This window comes from Natrix helvetica (genome assembly GCF_964273705.1).
Source record: "Natrix helvetica genome assembly, chromosome: 3".
Lineage (NCBI taxonomy): Eukaryota > Metazoa > Chordata > Lepidosauria > Squamata > Natricidae > Natrix > Natrix helvetica.
The window spans coordinates 82,832,174-82,847,415 of NC_138549.1; positions in this window are offsets into that span (position 1 = coordinate 82,832,174).

Sequence of the window (15,242 nt, forward strand, 5' to 3'; positions counted from 1 at the left end):
TTGTCTCTTTTAATCTTACGGGGCAGGGGTGACTCAGTGGTTAGGGTGCTGGGCTTGTCAGCTGGAAAAGACAGCAGCCCAGCTTTGAGACCTGAACACCATGTGACAGAGTGAGTTCCCGTCCTCGCCCCAGCTCCTGCCAACCTAGCATTTCAAAAGTCTGCAAATACGAGTAGATAAATGGGTACCACCTCAGTGGGAAGATAACAGCGATCCATAATGTCATGCTGGCCACATGACTTCAGGAATGTCTTCAGACAGTGCTGGCTCGGTGGCCTTGAAACAGATATGAGCCTAGCTCCCTATAGACAGCAATGATTCCTTTTTTACCTTTTAATCTTAACAATTCCTTGCTTTCTTTACAACTATCTTTTTCCTCTACATTTATGTTACACAATATCTTTATTTCATCTTTATTTTGGCAACAATGGTTCTCTCATATAAGTATCCATCCATAGCATTTTACATTATTCCATCAAGAATTCTTTTTCATATTTCCCACTATTAGAACTCCTACACTTCTCTGGCACTCTAAAAAAATTAATAATTGTAAATAATTGTCTTCACTCTGTTCCAAGCAGCTTCTACAGTCTTTTTCCTCACATCCATTTTTCATCTACCTTGTTGGGAAATTTATTTTCTAATACAGTTACTCTTACAAAAACGACTTACCGTATTTTTCAGAGTATAAGACGCACCTTTTTTCCTCAAAAAAGAGGCTGGAAATGTGGGTGCATCTTATACAACAAATGCAGCATTTTTTGCCTCCCAAAGCCCCACTCCCTTCACCAAAATGGTCTTGCATACCCATATGGAGGGTTTCAGAGAGCTCCTGGGGCTGGGGAGGGCAGAAATGAGTGAAAAATGGGCCTTTTTGCCCAGCCCCCAGCCCCCAGCAGCACTCTATAAGCCTCTATAAGGCTATGCATGCAATTTTTTGACAAAAAACAGGCCATTGTTTGCTCGTTTTTGCCCCCCACCCCTTTAGGAGCACTCTGCAAGCCCCCCCCCCCCCAGGATATTCATGCCTTTTTTAAAAATACGGGCCCATTTTTGTGAAAAACGGGCCGTTTTGGGGGGGTTTGCAGAGTGAAAACCTTTTTTTTTTCCTTTTAGAAAGCTCTTTAACTGATTGATGAGAATTACATTGATCAAGTGCTGTGCCAGCAGAAACAAAGTCTTAGGTGCTGCAAATTGTCAGCAATTTCCTTCTCCAGCAGATGGATAAATACACCTGGAAACATCTACCTACCTACCTACTCTCTCTCTCCCTACCTACCTACTGTATTTCTTTCCCTCTCTCTCTATTTCTCTCTCTCTATCCCTCTACCTATCAACCTACCTACTCTCTCTCTCTCGCCCTACCTATCTACTGTATTTCTCTATCTATCTCTTTCTATTTTTCTCTCTCTACCTACCTACCTACTTATACACACTCTCTCTCTCTCTCCCTATCTACCTACTGTATTTCTCTCTATCTTTATTTCTCTATATATATATCCCTTTAGCTACCTACCTAACTATTCTCTCTCTCCCTACCTACCTACTGTATTTATCTCTATTTGTCTCCCTCTCTATCCCTCTATCTACCTACCTACTTTTTTTTAATTGGCCTCTTCAAAACCTTGGTGCGTCTTATACTCCGGTGCGTCTTATACTCTGAAAAATACGGTATTGTCTTCCTATGGTCATTCTAATTTTACTCTTATTTCTATCATATTTTTTTCTTCCACTGTTGATATTACGAACATAATGTCCAGCCTTCATTCAGAGTCTCTCATCATCTTTGCAAGCTTCATTAATTATCTCACTCTTCCATCATAAGCAATCAAACTAATTATCCTTTTGAATCCATCCCTTTTCTATGCATACACATTAATGGCTTTATGATTAAACCACATATTAGAAGCAAACTGACATTTTTCTAAGGAGACATTCAACAGACATCATTGTCTTTCATTGTTGGATCTCTGAATGGCCTAATCATGTTTTTTTTCAGTACTATCTTATCCCCATCTATGCTCTCGTGCCATCTAACAAAATTTGTTTTCCTTAGGTTGCATTCATTCAAAACAGTGCACAGTTCCCCTTCCAAATTCACCCCTGGTTCATTCATTGGAACATAACACACAACTATCAGTAAGCTCCATGTTCCTATTTTCATGTGCGCTCCTGCAATAATTTCTGTCAAACATTCCAGTCCTTTTAATCACATCTACATCTTCATGTGCCTCTAATCCATGGGACTAAACCACCTTTATTCACTCTCATTTTCCTACTTTCATTTTACTCACACCTTTGCTCTTTCTCACGTCTTTCAAAAATGCACCTAACAAATATATATTTATTTTGTTTTTATTTCATTTATTAAGTCATGCTTTCTGCCATCTTACATTCTAAATTCTATTTGTCTATATCATATACCCATCACATAATAGGCCCATAACTATTGGCCTCTACAGGCAGTCCTCAACTTATAACTACAATTGAGACCAGAATTTCCATTGCCAAACCAGGTGGTTCTTAAGTGAGTTTTTGCCACAACTGCTAAGCAAATTATTGTGTTTAATAAATGAATCATACAGCTGTTAAGAAAGTATGGCTTTTTCAATTGACTTTGCTTGTTGGAAATCAGCCTGGAAGGTTGCAAATGGTGATCACATGACCTCCAGATATTGTGACCTTTGTAAATTCATGCCAAATACATGAATTTTGATCAAAAAACCATGTCGATTATGTGGTGGTCATAAGTATGAGGACCAGTTTTAAGACCAGTTTTTCAGTGCCATTGCAACTTCAGTTGATCACTAAACAAATGGCTGTAAATTAAGGACTATCTTCATGGCTTTACATGGGGATGCTATGTTGGTCATAAGTGTGACCAACTAGTTGTAATTCCATTTTTTTTCCAGTGCCGTTTTAACTTCAAACAGTCATTAAACAAATGACTGTAAGTTAAGGACTATCTGTATGGTCCATCATGGCTTTACATGGCTGCCTGATCAGAGTATAGTGACCGAATGAGCTAGATATGCTGTGGTAATATTCCCAGTTCTTTGAGGCAATTCCAGAGCTTGTCATGGTCGACCCAGTTGAAGGCTTTTGTGTAGTCAATGAAGCACATGTAAAAATCTTTTTAGTATCCCTTTGTTTTTTCCATAATCCAATATAGATTGGCAAGATGATCACATGTTTCCAAAATCCAGCTTATAAATCAGGCAGTATCAGGACTATGGTTTGGTGGTTGGAATAGTCTTTCATATCACCTTTCTTTGGTATTAGGATAAATATTGACTTTTTTCATTCTTTTGGCCACTGACCAGATTTCCACACACTTTGGCAAAGCACTGTGAATGCTTTTGTTGGCAGTGGTCTCAGCAACTCTGCAGGAATCCCATCCATTTTTGGGGTTTTGCGGTTAGGCAATTGGCTAGACTACTTCTTCCTCTAGGATATCTGGTTCCATTTCTGGAAGGTTGGCTTCTCCTCTTACGTCTTGGTCTTGTTTTTTGTTTATGTAAAGTTGCTCTGCATATCCACACCATCTTTCTCTGATTGCATGTTGGTCATGCAATTTCTGTCCATCATCTCCTCTGACCATAACCTTTATTATCATAAAGGGGTTTATGGCCTTCTTCACCAAAGTGAAACACTCTCTTGTGTCACCTCTCATGGCTTCTTCTATTGCTCAACCCAGGACTTTTCTTTCTCTTTTCTTGCCTCTGTGTGGAACTTTGCATTTGGTCTTTGCATTTCTTCCCTGCAAACCAAGGCTTTGGCTTTCCTTCTCTCTTCCGGAGTCTCTATTGTAGCTTCTGACATCCATTTGGCCAATTTTGTTGGTTTCTTTTAGGTAACAGGTTCTTAGGCTGCTTCAGAGACGGTTGTTTTTATTTCCTCCCATAACTCATCTGGTTGTCTTTCTGTGATGTTGAGCAGTTCGTATCTGTTCTTAACTACAACTGCATATGCTGGGTGAACCTTTTAGAGGTCAAATTTCTGAATCATGACCAGAGGGGGTATTCAGTCGGTTCAGACCGGTCGCCCAAACCAGTAGTGGAAATCGCGGGTGGGCCTGCCTCTATTCCACCCTATTTAGGCACGTTGTCAAGCCAAAGCGCGCACTCACATTTGTGAATCAGTCTGAACCACTTTTTTATGCAGCATGACGCCTACTTCTCTTCTTCTGATGGTATCATTGCCAGAATAGTGTACAATATGACCGTGAGAGTTGAAGAAGCCACAGACAGTAAAATTAACTTCACTGATGCCTAGTATATCCATATTGAGCCTATTCATTTAGTTCTTAACAATGTTCAGCTTTCCTAGGTTTAAATCATTGATGTTCCATATTCCTAATTTGAAAATCTTTGAACAGCAGAGAAATCCATTTTCTCTAGCAGCTGTGTCAATGGGTGGAGGGCCATTTTAGGATTTACCCCATCCACATCACGGATGATCCTGCTACTAGGACAGTCTCTTGCTCTTCCCCTGTAGCTTTATTGGTACCTCCCAGCCAGAGGGACTCACTGCTTAACACCATATCTTCCACATCTTTGATTCGATCAGCGGTGGGATTCACTTACCTTCCCTACTGGTTTGCAAATGTGAGCACGCTCACTCGCACACTTGCTTTGCTCACTCACGCGCTTACTTTGCTCGCATGCGCCTCATCTGCGCACGTGCATCACCTTCTGCGCATGCACAGTGCTCATGCATTACATCGGGGTGGATGAGCAGAGCCTCCACAACCACCACTACCACTTCTCCAGAACCAGAGAGAACCAGGTGAATACCATGTCCTTTATACCATCTATAAAAGTTTCTTGGCATGGAAAACTGGAGTACGTCACCAGGTCTTTCTCCAGGCCAGAGCTGTATTGGCCAAAATAATAAGGCTTATATACTGTTTATCCTACCACCACAGGGAGATATGGTTGGGCTTTGGCGGGGTTAATTACATTCATGCATGTAAAATGGCATTTAAGTGTCCTAGAGCCGCATTGTGTTTTTGTTTTTAAGAAGTACAAAAAGGCTTAAAAGACAGTATAGCCAGAGACTCTCCTTCTCTCTCTCAACACCCCCCCCTCAAAACAAAAACGAATCAATAGTGATATCAAGCATTTTACATTTAATCCAGGTACAATTACACTAAATACAGTGCCACCTAGTGGCTAAATAATTTATCAACATAGGCAACAATTCCTTCTAGCTGCTACAAATTCACCATCTCTAAAGAAGCAAGAAGAGAAATTGGTTACCGAAAGCATTGTGCTGAGGGGGGGGGGGGTATTATATAATTTTTTAAAAAATATATTTTTTCTTCCCATTTGATTTGGGAACAGACTTTTGAAAGGAAAAGGAAATTCCAATACAATTCTCAGAGGTGGAGATGCAAGTATCTTCCCCTAACCTTGGCTTCTTGATGGCCAAGATTGTGTGAAAGCCACCCATGAAATCTCTACAGTGACCAAGAAAAGTACAACAGATGTTCACATTTTAAACACCTCCTGGAGTGATTACTGCAACACACTCCACATGGAGTTGTCCTTGAAGTGTATTTGAAAGCTTCTGCAAGTGTAAAATGTGGTGGTGTGATCAATTATGGATGCTGATTGTTGGCATGTGTGACATATCTGCTCTGCAAATTATAGCAATGGCAATAGCACTTAGACACATACCACTTCACTGTGCTTTACAGCCCTCTCTAAGTGGTTTACAGAGTCAGCATATTGTCCCCAACATCTGGGTCCTCATTTTACTGACCTCAGAAGGATGGAAGGCTGAGCCAACTTTGAGCCGGTGAGAATCGAACTGCCAAACTGCTGGCAGTCAGCAGAAGTAGCCTGCAGTACGGCATTCTATCCACTGTGCCACCATGGCTGTTGATTGCATTGACTACCAGCGTACTTCCAGGTGCTGTTGTTTCCCTTAAAGTTCTTTGTGGTTTGGGGCAAAGATACTCATGGGAGTGTCTCTCCCCAGTGGTGTCTACCTATCTGATTATATTTCGTAGGTGAGACATGATCCAGGTCCTGTCTGCAAGAGACCATCATTTGTTGGACAAGGAGACGAGTCTTTTCTGCAATGGGATTGGCTCTGTGGAATAACATCAGCCCCTAAAATTAGACTTGCCCTATACCTGTTGGCCTTTCAGAAGGTACTAAAATCTGGCTTTGCTATTGAGCCTGGATACTTCACTTGATCTTAGCCAAATGGGTGAGTAGGCTGGGGCCCTGATAGCATAGGTAAACCTGTGTCATAGCTACTTGAACTTATTGTAGGTCTTCTTGCCTTCTAATTTTATGTTATTTTTTTTATTTTAACTCTGGTTGTTTTTATTGGTTTTTATACTGTTTTAATTATGAACTGCCAAGAGTCATGTGTATGAGATGGGCACCCTATAAATTTATTCAATAAACAATGAATAAGTTTACTAAATATTCAGGGGGGAAAACCAGATAACGCAGGAAACTCCATTCTCAATATAGCAAGCTCCAGATCGATACAAAAATACATTCTAAACAGATTTAGAATGGCAGGGCAAAATCAGAAATCTCCTTTGGGGAAATGGACAGATTTTTGGTACAGTAGGTAGTTATACAAATAGCTCCTGACAAATAGCCAGGAGAAATAGAATAAAGCTAAAGATGATGCCCCCCCGAGGCCCAAAACTGGAGCAGGCAATACTTTAAAGATGGCACTAGATGGCACTGGATGCATTTGACATATTTTTAATATTGTTTCTGGGAACAATATTTTGGAGGATCTGTTTTGATTTTCAAAAAGAAAATACAAGTTATTTGTCCACAACTGGGTTTCCCCCTATAGAATTCATGTTCCACTTCTAACTTGCCTGCAGAATGAAATCACAAGATTTGTTGATTTCACTTATTTTCCTTCGTGTTAAATACCCAGCTTCTGGCTGTGCATGGCATGCTCATTACCTTCACCAGTCTCTGCTCTATCATTTGCTTTAAAAATTAAAATTCAGTAATTGCTACATAATTCTTCTTCAATCCAATTAACTCAATGCTACTTCAAACAGGTGGCTGGAAAAGAAGGTTGCATAAAGTGCACCTTTCAAGAGTAGAGAATAGACAAAAAAATACCCTAAATCCTGATAATGTTATGATGGAAGACATTGTGCTCAGAAGACATCGGTCTTCCTTCAAAAGACAAAGCAAAGTGGAAAATAACAGTTCCACCTTCTATTGAAGATGTGTCCTTTTTTGGAAAATGTGCAGCACGCAAGACTGGGATACCAAAGAATATAATATTATGTTACGTCATTATGGCAAGGTTAAAAAAAATGCTGACCATGATCACTGCACCTAAATGCAGAGAAAATTGAAGAAGGGCGGTGTGTAATTGGAAGCTAGCATTGGACTTCTGAAGAGAAGGTCTAGACCACTGTTTCTCAACCTTGTCAACTTTATATATGTGAACTTCCACTTCCATAATTCCTCAGCATGCCCTAAAGCAGGGTGTCAAACTCACGTCATCACGGCAGCATCATGTGATGTATCACAACTTTTTTCCCTTTCGCTAAACCGGGTGTGGGCATGGGCATAGCCAGCACGTGACACATCTGGCCCGCAGGCCACGAGTTTGACATTCCTGCTCTAGAGGCAGAGTGATGGAAAGAGAGAATATTGGGGAGTAGATGTAAGCAATCTGGCATTTCTGGGTGTTTTGGACTCTAACTCTCACAAGCTCCCACCACCATATACGTTACTTTAATGACTTCAAGAACCTACCATGTAGCTTAGTTTTTTTTAAAAAGCAACTAGGCTGAAAAATAAACATAAGGAAAGAAAGAATGCCTAGTTTAATGCCATCAGCTGAGTTTCTCTGTCAAGTGGGTGTAACAAATGAGATTATGGGTTAAGATCATGGTATCAAAGATAGCTTTGCTGTTCTGGAGAAACTGGAAACATATAGGTGTGCATGGTGACCTGTAGATTTCCTGCATAGTATTTATATGTCCATTGTATAGTTTTGGCATCAAGGAAGTGAACTTGTTCTGTAAAAGGTTCTAGGCCAAGGTTGATGGTGAAATAATGATGGTATTTGGTGAGAAATTCATTTCTGTGAATGTAAGTGATGAATGAGTACAAAGTCAAAAGCCTGGTGGCAAGGTGTGCCATTTGGGCATCAGTAATGATGTTTCTGATGCTTCAGATACAAGGATATTGATTTATAGGACCTCAACATCTATAGTGGCTAAAATTGTGTTGTTAGGGAGATTGCCTTAGAGTTTTCTTATGATGTTGTCACTTATGTAGGTAGGAAGGCCAGTGGCATAATGTATTATTCATTCAATACATTTTGAATGAATAAATAATACAATAATATTAATAATTTCAATCATGCATTATTATTTATTCATTCAATATGTTTCCACACACTACAATCGAAATCACAGCAGTTTGCAGAACATATCAAACAAGAGTTAAACCACCTGCAGTCAGGTTAGAAAATGAATGTTAATTTCAATAACAGCCTTTAAAAAAAACCATGCAAAAACTATAAAAGACAAAATGTAAAAATGAAGGAAAACTATAATAAAGCAAAAGAAGTAGATGGTATCAATATATATATATATATATATATATTAAATAAACAAAGAGGTGGTCAGCCTGATTGATGTCTGCTGGGAAGTTGTCCTAAAGTGCTTCCAACAACAGTTCTTGTATGAACATCAGGAGTCATGACTGAGCTTCACTGGAAACTATCTCCCTTCCAGAAGAATTGGAAATAAAATCAATGCAGTGACAACAAACATGAATAGCAACTGAATTTGTTTTTTTTTTTTCTTGGACTGTTCATTTAATCTTAACTTACTAGCTTTTAATATACTGATCCTGGTTAGTTTTCCATCTCTGTTGCCATCTGGTGGTTGCTCAGGTTTTTGCCACCAAGATGTGGTGGTTCTACTCTTCCACAACTCAGTGGAGTAAAAGTTCACATTTTGACACAAAAAGATGAAATACATAACCAATAGCACTTGCTATGCTAGTTCAGACTTGTTGGGGGGGCGGGGGGAATACTGCCCCACAGAAGAAAAAATCCAGCTACATGAAGAAGATAAAGTACAGGTCAGAGGAGGTATTCAGCCAGTTCTAACAGGTTCTGGAGAACCAGTAGCAGAAATTTTGAGAGTGGGGAGGGAATGAGGATTTTGCAGTATCCTTCCTCTGCCATGCCCACAAAGCCATGCCCACAGAACCCATATTAAAAAAAATTGAATCCCACCATTGGTACAGGTAGTCCTCAACTTATGACCTCAATTGAGCCCAAAATTTGATACATTTGTTTAAAAGGTTCTGCTCCATTTTACACCTTTCTTGCCCCAGTTGTTAAGTGAATCACTGCAGTTGTTAAGTTAGTAATACAGTTGTTAAGTGAATCTGGTTTTCCCATTGACTTTGCTTGTCAGAAGGCCGCAAATGGTGATCACATTACCCAGGGACATTGCAACGGTCATAAATATTAGTCAGTGTTTAAATTTTGATCACGTGACCAAGGGCATGCTGCAAGGGTCATAAGTGTGAAAAATGGTCATAAGTCACTTTTTTCAGTGCCATTTTAACTTCAAATGGTTGCTAAATGAACTCTTGTAAGTCAAGGACTATCTGCAATCAAGAAATTGCTTTGCCTACTGAAGGCTAACAAGTGAGGTGAGGATCCTTTACCTAAGAATGGAGAATGAAATAAAGACATTTTTTTTGTGTGAAAAATCCCCGGTCATGCTTAGCATTGAGCTGAAGAAAGCTCAAGCACTGTTAGATATTAGCATATATCGCTGTAAGTCTCCACTCAGGTCCGCCACTAGGGCGGGAACTAGGGATCACTCTGATTGGTCGAGAGGCATACCCGATCCCTATAAAAGGGGAACCCTCAGACCACACACCAAGCTGGATCACTACTACTACTAATAAAGAGCTGTTAAGTCACTACGTGTCCGAAGTCTGTTCTCTCGTTGCCCAAATCTAACAAGCACGATTATTCATCCCAGGTTTATCCCCTTTCTTTGTGGACCACTGTCAGCACTGTGACTAAAATGAAATTTTGGTTAATCATTGTAAATGGTGCTTTCCAAGTTGGATTCTGTTGTGTCCTCGACTTGCGACCGGTCTCGGATTCCTCGACTTGTGACTGGCCGCAAGTCCTCGACATACGAATGACAGCCGGCAACTGCTGAGCCATGCCTGATTGGCTAAGGCGCGGCTGGCTGAGCGGGGTCTGTTTCTGTTGATTCTATTGGTTGCCCTCCTTGACAGCTCTAGTATGAATAGCTGTCAAGCAGGGCAAGGTGCTGATTGTAAATAGTTACAATTGACTCTCGTTCTGTTAATAAAAGCTACTCTAATTTATCTCAGCCGCTCCACGCCTCCTCTGTCCTCACAGCATTTAATAGATTCATCCTGAAATTTTACTGCCATATTCACCAGCTTTTTCAATATGTGGAATTCATGTGAACGAAAGGCAGATAATCCAGATTTGGCAATCTCCTATTTATTCATAAATCATTCAATAATTTATTATGGTCCATCACCTGGATTAAGATGCTCTGTATTTGTTCTCCAAAGAAATTTGATTAAAAGGCAAAATACTTTTTCAGCTGCAGCTCACTTCATCAGGTGCTGCTCAAAAAAGCATCAAGCAACTCAGAAAAATATATATTTTTAATAAAATGTGTCAGTCAGAAAAGGTGCTATCTATTGGGAGAGGACTTCCGGTTTCTGAAGGCGGCGGACGTTGGTCCGCTGTTCGCTTCTCTGGTGGGCTCCTTTTAGGAGCACAGGAGGTCTTGGAGGGACCACCTGCTGTAGGGCGGCTTGCTGGAACCCCCCGGAGAGGCACCAGTTTCGCCTCAGGAGCCGAGGAGCATAGGGGGTGCATAACAGCATCTTCCCTGAATGGATTCCGGAAGGAATGGAGATAGAGAGCAAAACTGAATTAGCCACTTGAATTAACTATGTGAAAAGATTTACATACCCCTCCAAGACTGAGTGGCTGTGGCTACCGGCACCTCTGTTCAGCCAGCTGATCCCATCGCTGGCCATAGGGGGCGAACAATTGCCCCCTGTGGAACGGGCGCACAATTTGGGCGTCCTCCTTGATGCCCGGCTGTCAATGGATGACCATGTGGCAGCCGTGGCAAGGGGGGCGTTCCACCAGGTTCGCCTGGTGCGCCAATTGCGCCCCCTACTGGACCGGGATGCCCTACGCACGGTCACTCATGCACTGGTGACGTCCCGCCTGGATTACTGCAACACTCTCTACATGGGGCTGCCCTTGGGACGCGCCCGGAGACTGCAGTTAGTTCAGAACGCAGCTGCGCGGGCTGTGATGGGGAGTACGAGGTACTCCCACGTAACACCTCTCCTGCGCGAGCTGCACTGGCTGCCTGTGGTTTTCCGGGTGCGTTTCAAGGTGCTGATTACCATCTTTAAAGCGCTCCATGGCACGGGACCTAGTTACTTGCGGGATCGCATCCTCCCACATACATCCCTGCGGCCAATACGCTCACACAGGGAGGGACTTCTCCTGGTGCCGTCCACTAGGCAATGCCAGCGGGTGACACCGAGGAGTAGGGCCTTCTCTGTGATGGGCCCAACCCTCTGGAATGACCTCCCCCCACCCGACATTAGAACCACTTCTGACCTCCGCTCCTTCCAGCAAAAACTGAAGACCCACCTGTTCCGATTAGCAGGCCTGGCATAATTCAACTGTCCCTCCTGGCAAATGTATTATATCTGGTTATTTTAGGGGCTTTTTAATTTACTGTATTTGTTTTTAGGGGTTTGAATTTATTTTATATCTGCTTTGTACAGTTCTTTTAACTACATTTTAACCTCCTCCATGTCAATTGTCAACTGTACATATTTAATTTAATTTTATTGTATCCTGTTATATTTTGTATGAACTGTACACCGCCCCGAGTCCCTTGCGGGAGAGGGGGCGGTCTAGAAGCATTAAATATTATTATTATTATTATTATTATTATTATTATTATTATTATTATTACTGCAAGAGCTGATTGCTGAGTTGTTTTGAAAGCTTTATGCAAGTTTTTAATGTTCTACTCCTGATCCTGATGAGGAGCCAAGATGGCCTGCTTCCTTCTTCTTCTTCACACTTATAAATGAAGTCTGCCTTTTGAAACTACCTTTGAAGAAAGTCTGGCTTTACATTATCCCCCCCTGAAGGGCTCTTGGAGCCTCTCCTGTTACGTGGTCTTTCTGGATTTGGACTATTTGATTTTTTTTTTTTTTGAGTGACTTCTTGGCTTGGAACTGTGACAGAGGGTTAATTTTCACTTTTGGATTTGCCTGTCTTCTCGGACTCGCTTGGCTGCATGCTTCACAGACGCCATTTCTTTTGCAAAAGATTCATACTCTTTCTGAACTTAAGACAATGGGGCCCAGAAAACCACCTACAGGCAAAGCAGCCTCGGCACCGACTTCTACTGCATCCAGTCCAACGATTCAACAGACAAAAATTTCATCATTTTTACAAGAAAAGACTGGAAAGAGTTCAAAAGATTTATCTGTTACTCAAATGTTTCAAGCTATTATGCAGGGACAAAATGAGTTGAAAAAGGAGGTAGCAGATTTTAGAGATGAGGTTAAAAGTGTGCAGCAACAAATAACAGAAAATAAACAGAAAATTGGTGTGCTGGAGGAGGGCGTGGCTGGGCTGGGGGAGGAGGTTAAGGCAGTCCAGAAGGGGAATGTAGAATTGGAAAATTTTATGGCAAAGACAGAACTTGAAAGAATGTCCTTCTTTCTCAGATTCCAGAACCTACCGGAGACAGAAGATGAAGATCTTAAGGATATTATGAGTACAATTTTAGCAGAATATATTAAAAGAGATAAAGAACAGTTGTGGTGGGATATGGATCTGGTTTATAGGATTAATTCAGCATATGCCAGAACACATAATGTTCCAAGGGAAGTACATGTTAAATTTCTTAGGAAGACCACGAGAGATGAGATTCTAGGGGCTCAGAGGGGGGGACCACTAAAATATAAAGATAAAGAAATTGCCATTCTTAAGCAAATTCCGAAAAAAATAAGAGATAAGAGGAGGAAGTATTCCTCCTTATCAAAGAAATTATATAATAAGGGAATTTGGTTTAGATGGTTATTGCCAGAAGGAATGCTGATCTTCTGGGAGGGAAACAGAATTAGAATTAACACAGTTGTGGAGGCAGAGACCTTCATTAAAAAACATACTGCTCTTCTAGAGGACGGAAATATAAGAAGTAGTGAAAAAGGCAACAACACACAAGACATGAAGGAGGGAGGGGCTGCGGCTCCGCCTGGGGACATGGGGGAGGGAACAATAATGGAAAGACTCAGGTCACAAAAATAAATATATCTGGAATATTATTCTAATTGTTGATATATTAGAAAGTGGCAAAAGAGATGATTGAACACATGGTTGATACAATGTATAATAAGATGCTGTTTCTGCTTTTCTTTTATCTTTTCTTTTTTTTTCTGTAAAAAGTTGTGGGAATTGGAGAGATTCCTACCTCTAGCACGATGGAGCTGCCAAAAAAATTTTTGTATATCCACCTACCCTTTTCCCAAATTTTTTTTAAAAACCAATAAAATTCTTTAACAAAAAAAAAGAAAAGAAAAGGTGCTATAAGATTCCTGATATTTTTTGCCACCATAATCTAACATAACTCTTCTTATAATATATTCTAATGTTTTACTCTGCACCTAGCTATCAGAAATTCTGTTTGGAGCAATTCAGCATAATACCAATCATTTGCTTATAGAACTGAAATGAACTAAATCAATTCCCTCAAACAGTTTAAGAATCAATTCAATGCAATTGATCCAGTAAGTAGTATCACGAATCTAATTGTTAATAAGGCCTGGTTATTGAATGTAAGAGTCAGTATGGTATAGCAATTAAGCATTCACTTAAGAGCAGCTGGACTCATCCTCAGCCATCAAACATCCCTGAGCCAGTCAGTCACTCTCAGCCCAATTTTCTTCTTAGGGAATTGACAGAAGATGGGGCTATATATCACCTTGATCTCCTAGGAAAGAAATGTGAGAGTTTTGGGTAAAGCATAAGGAAGATGACCTTGACAGTGATATGCAAGCTCTGTTGCCAAAGCAACAAGAGGTAAAAGTCCAGACAGATCTCCATAATTTCACTTAAAAGGGAATATAAAATATAAAAGGGAAAGAAGCACAATCAGATTTGCAAGATTCTGTTTTTATAGTCAGTCTCAATAAAAGTAGTCTTAGCCTTCCTGTGGTGTTGATTTCTTCATCCTATATACCTAGTACGGTGGACAGGGGGATTGTATGAAGAATATAAGACAGTTAACTTGTTCCCAATGATTCCTTACAAGCTTCAAAGAACAGGTTTTGAGCAACTTTGACTTTTGTCAACATGTTGTGGGCACTGATAGGAAATGGCAGTCCCAGATGACTTGCCCATTCACAAAATGGCTGCCACAATGGATTCAGTCAATCACAACACATCAATTTACTAATATTTGAGGATAGTCTTTGCCACTTCCTCCAGTCCTCCAGGATATTTATTGTTTTTTGTTGATTTGGGGATGTTTTGTTGCAGAGGATATTCTAATTTTGTTTTTACTCTTGTAAGCTTCCCAGACTCACATTTTTGCAAGATGACACCTGCATAAATCCATAAACAAACAACTATGGAATCTACAGTATATGGAATTTAAATGCATTTGTGGAGTATGGTCATTTGCTTTGCAACATGTCAGTTTTTTTCTGTAATTGTGCTTAAAATTAAAATATTTAGAGGAGGTGCCAGGATTGGCCAATCTTGGCTCTTCCCCAAATCCCAAATTGTTTAGATTGGCATGATGCTTAGTTTAGATTGGCATGATGGATTTACCAAAACATTTATTGTTTCAGGAGAGACTTTACTTATAAAATTAAAAGAATATAAAAGGGAAACAGAGACAAGGAGGCTGATAAATACAAAAGAGATGTCTTCAGGGAGATGGAAATAAGCAACCCCCATGTTGAGGTTCTAGTTCTAATTATCAAGCAATTCTAAGTTTTCATTAAGCAGGAGCCAGGCTGCATAACCATATTATTCCGACTCAAACACATGAAATTCCCCATGCCATATTTCTGGCACCATTGCTTCTTAGTATTTCTATCTGGTTTTGTTTTTCTAAATAAATTTTATGAGGGTCCTTTGGGCAAGTATGGTTTCCCCGT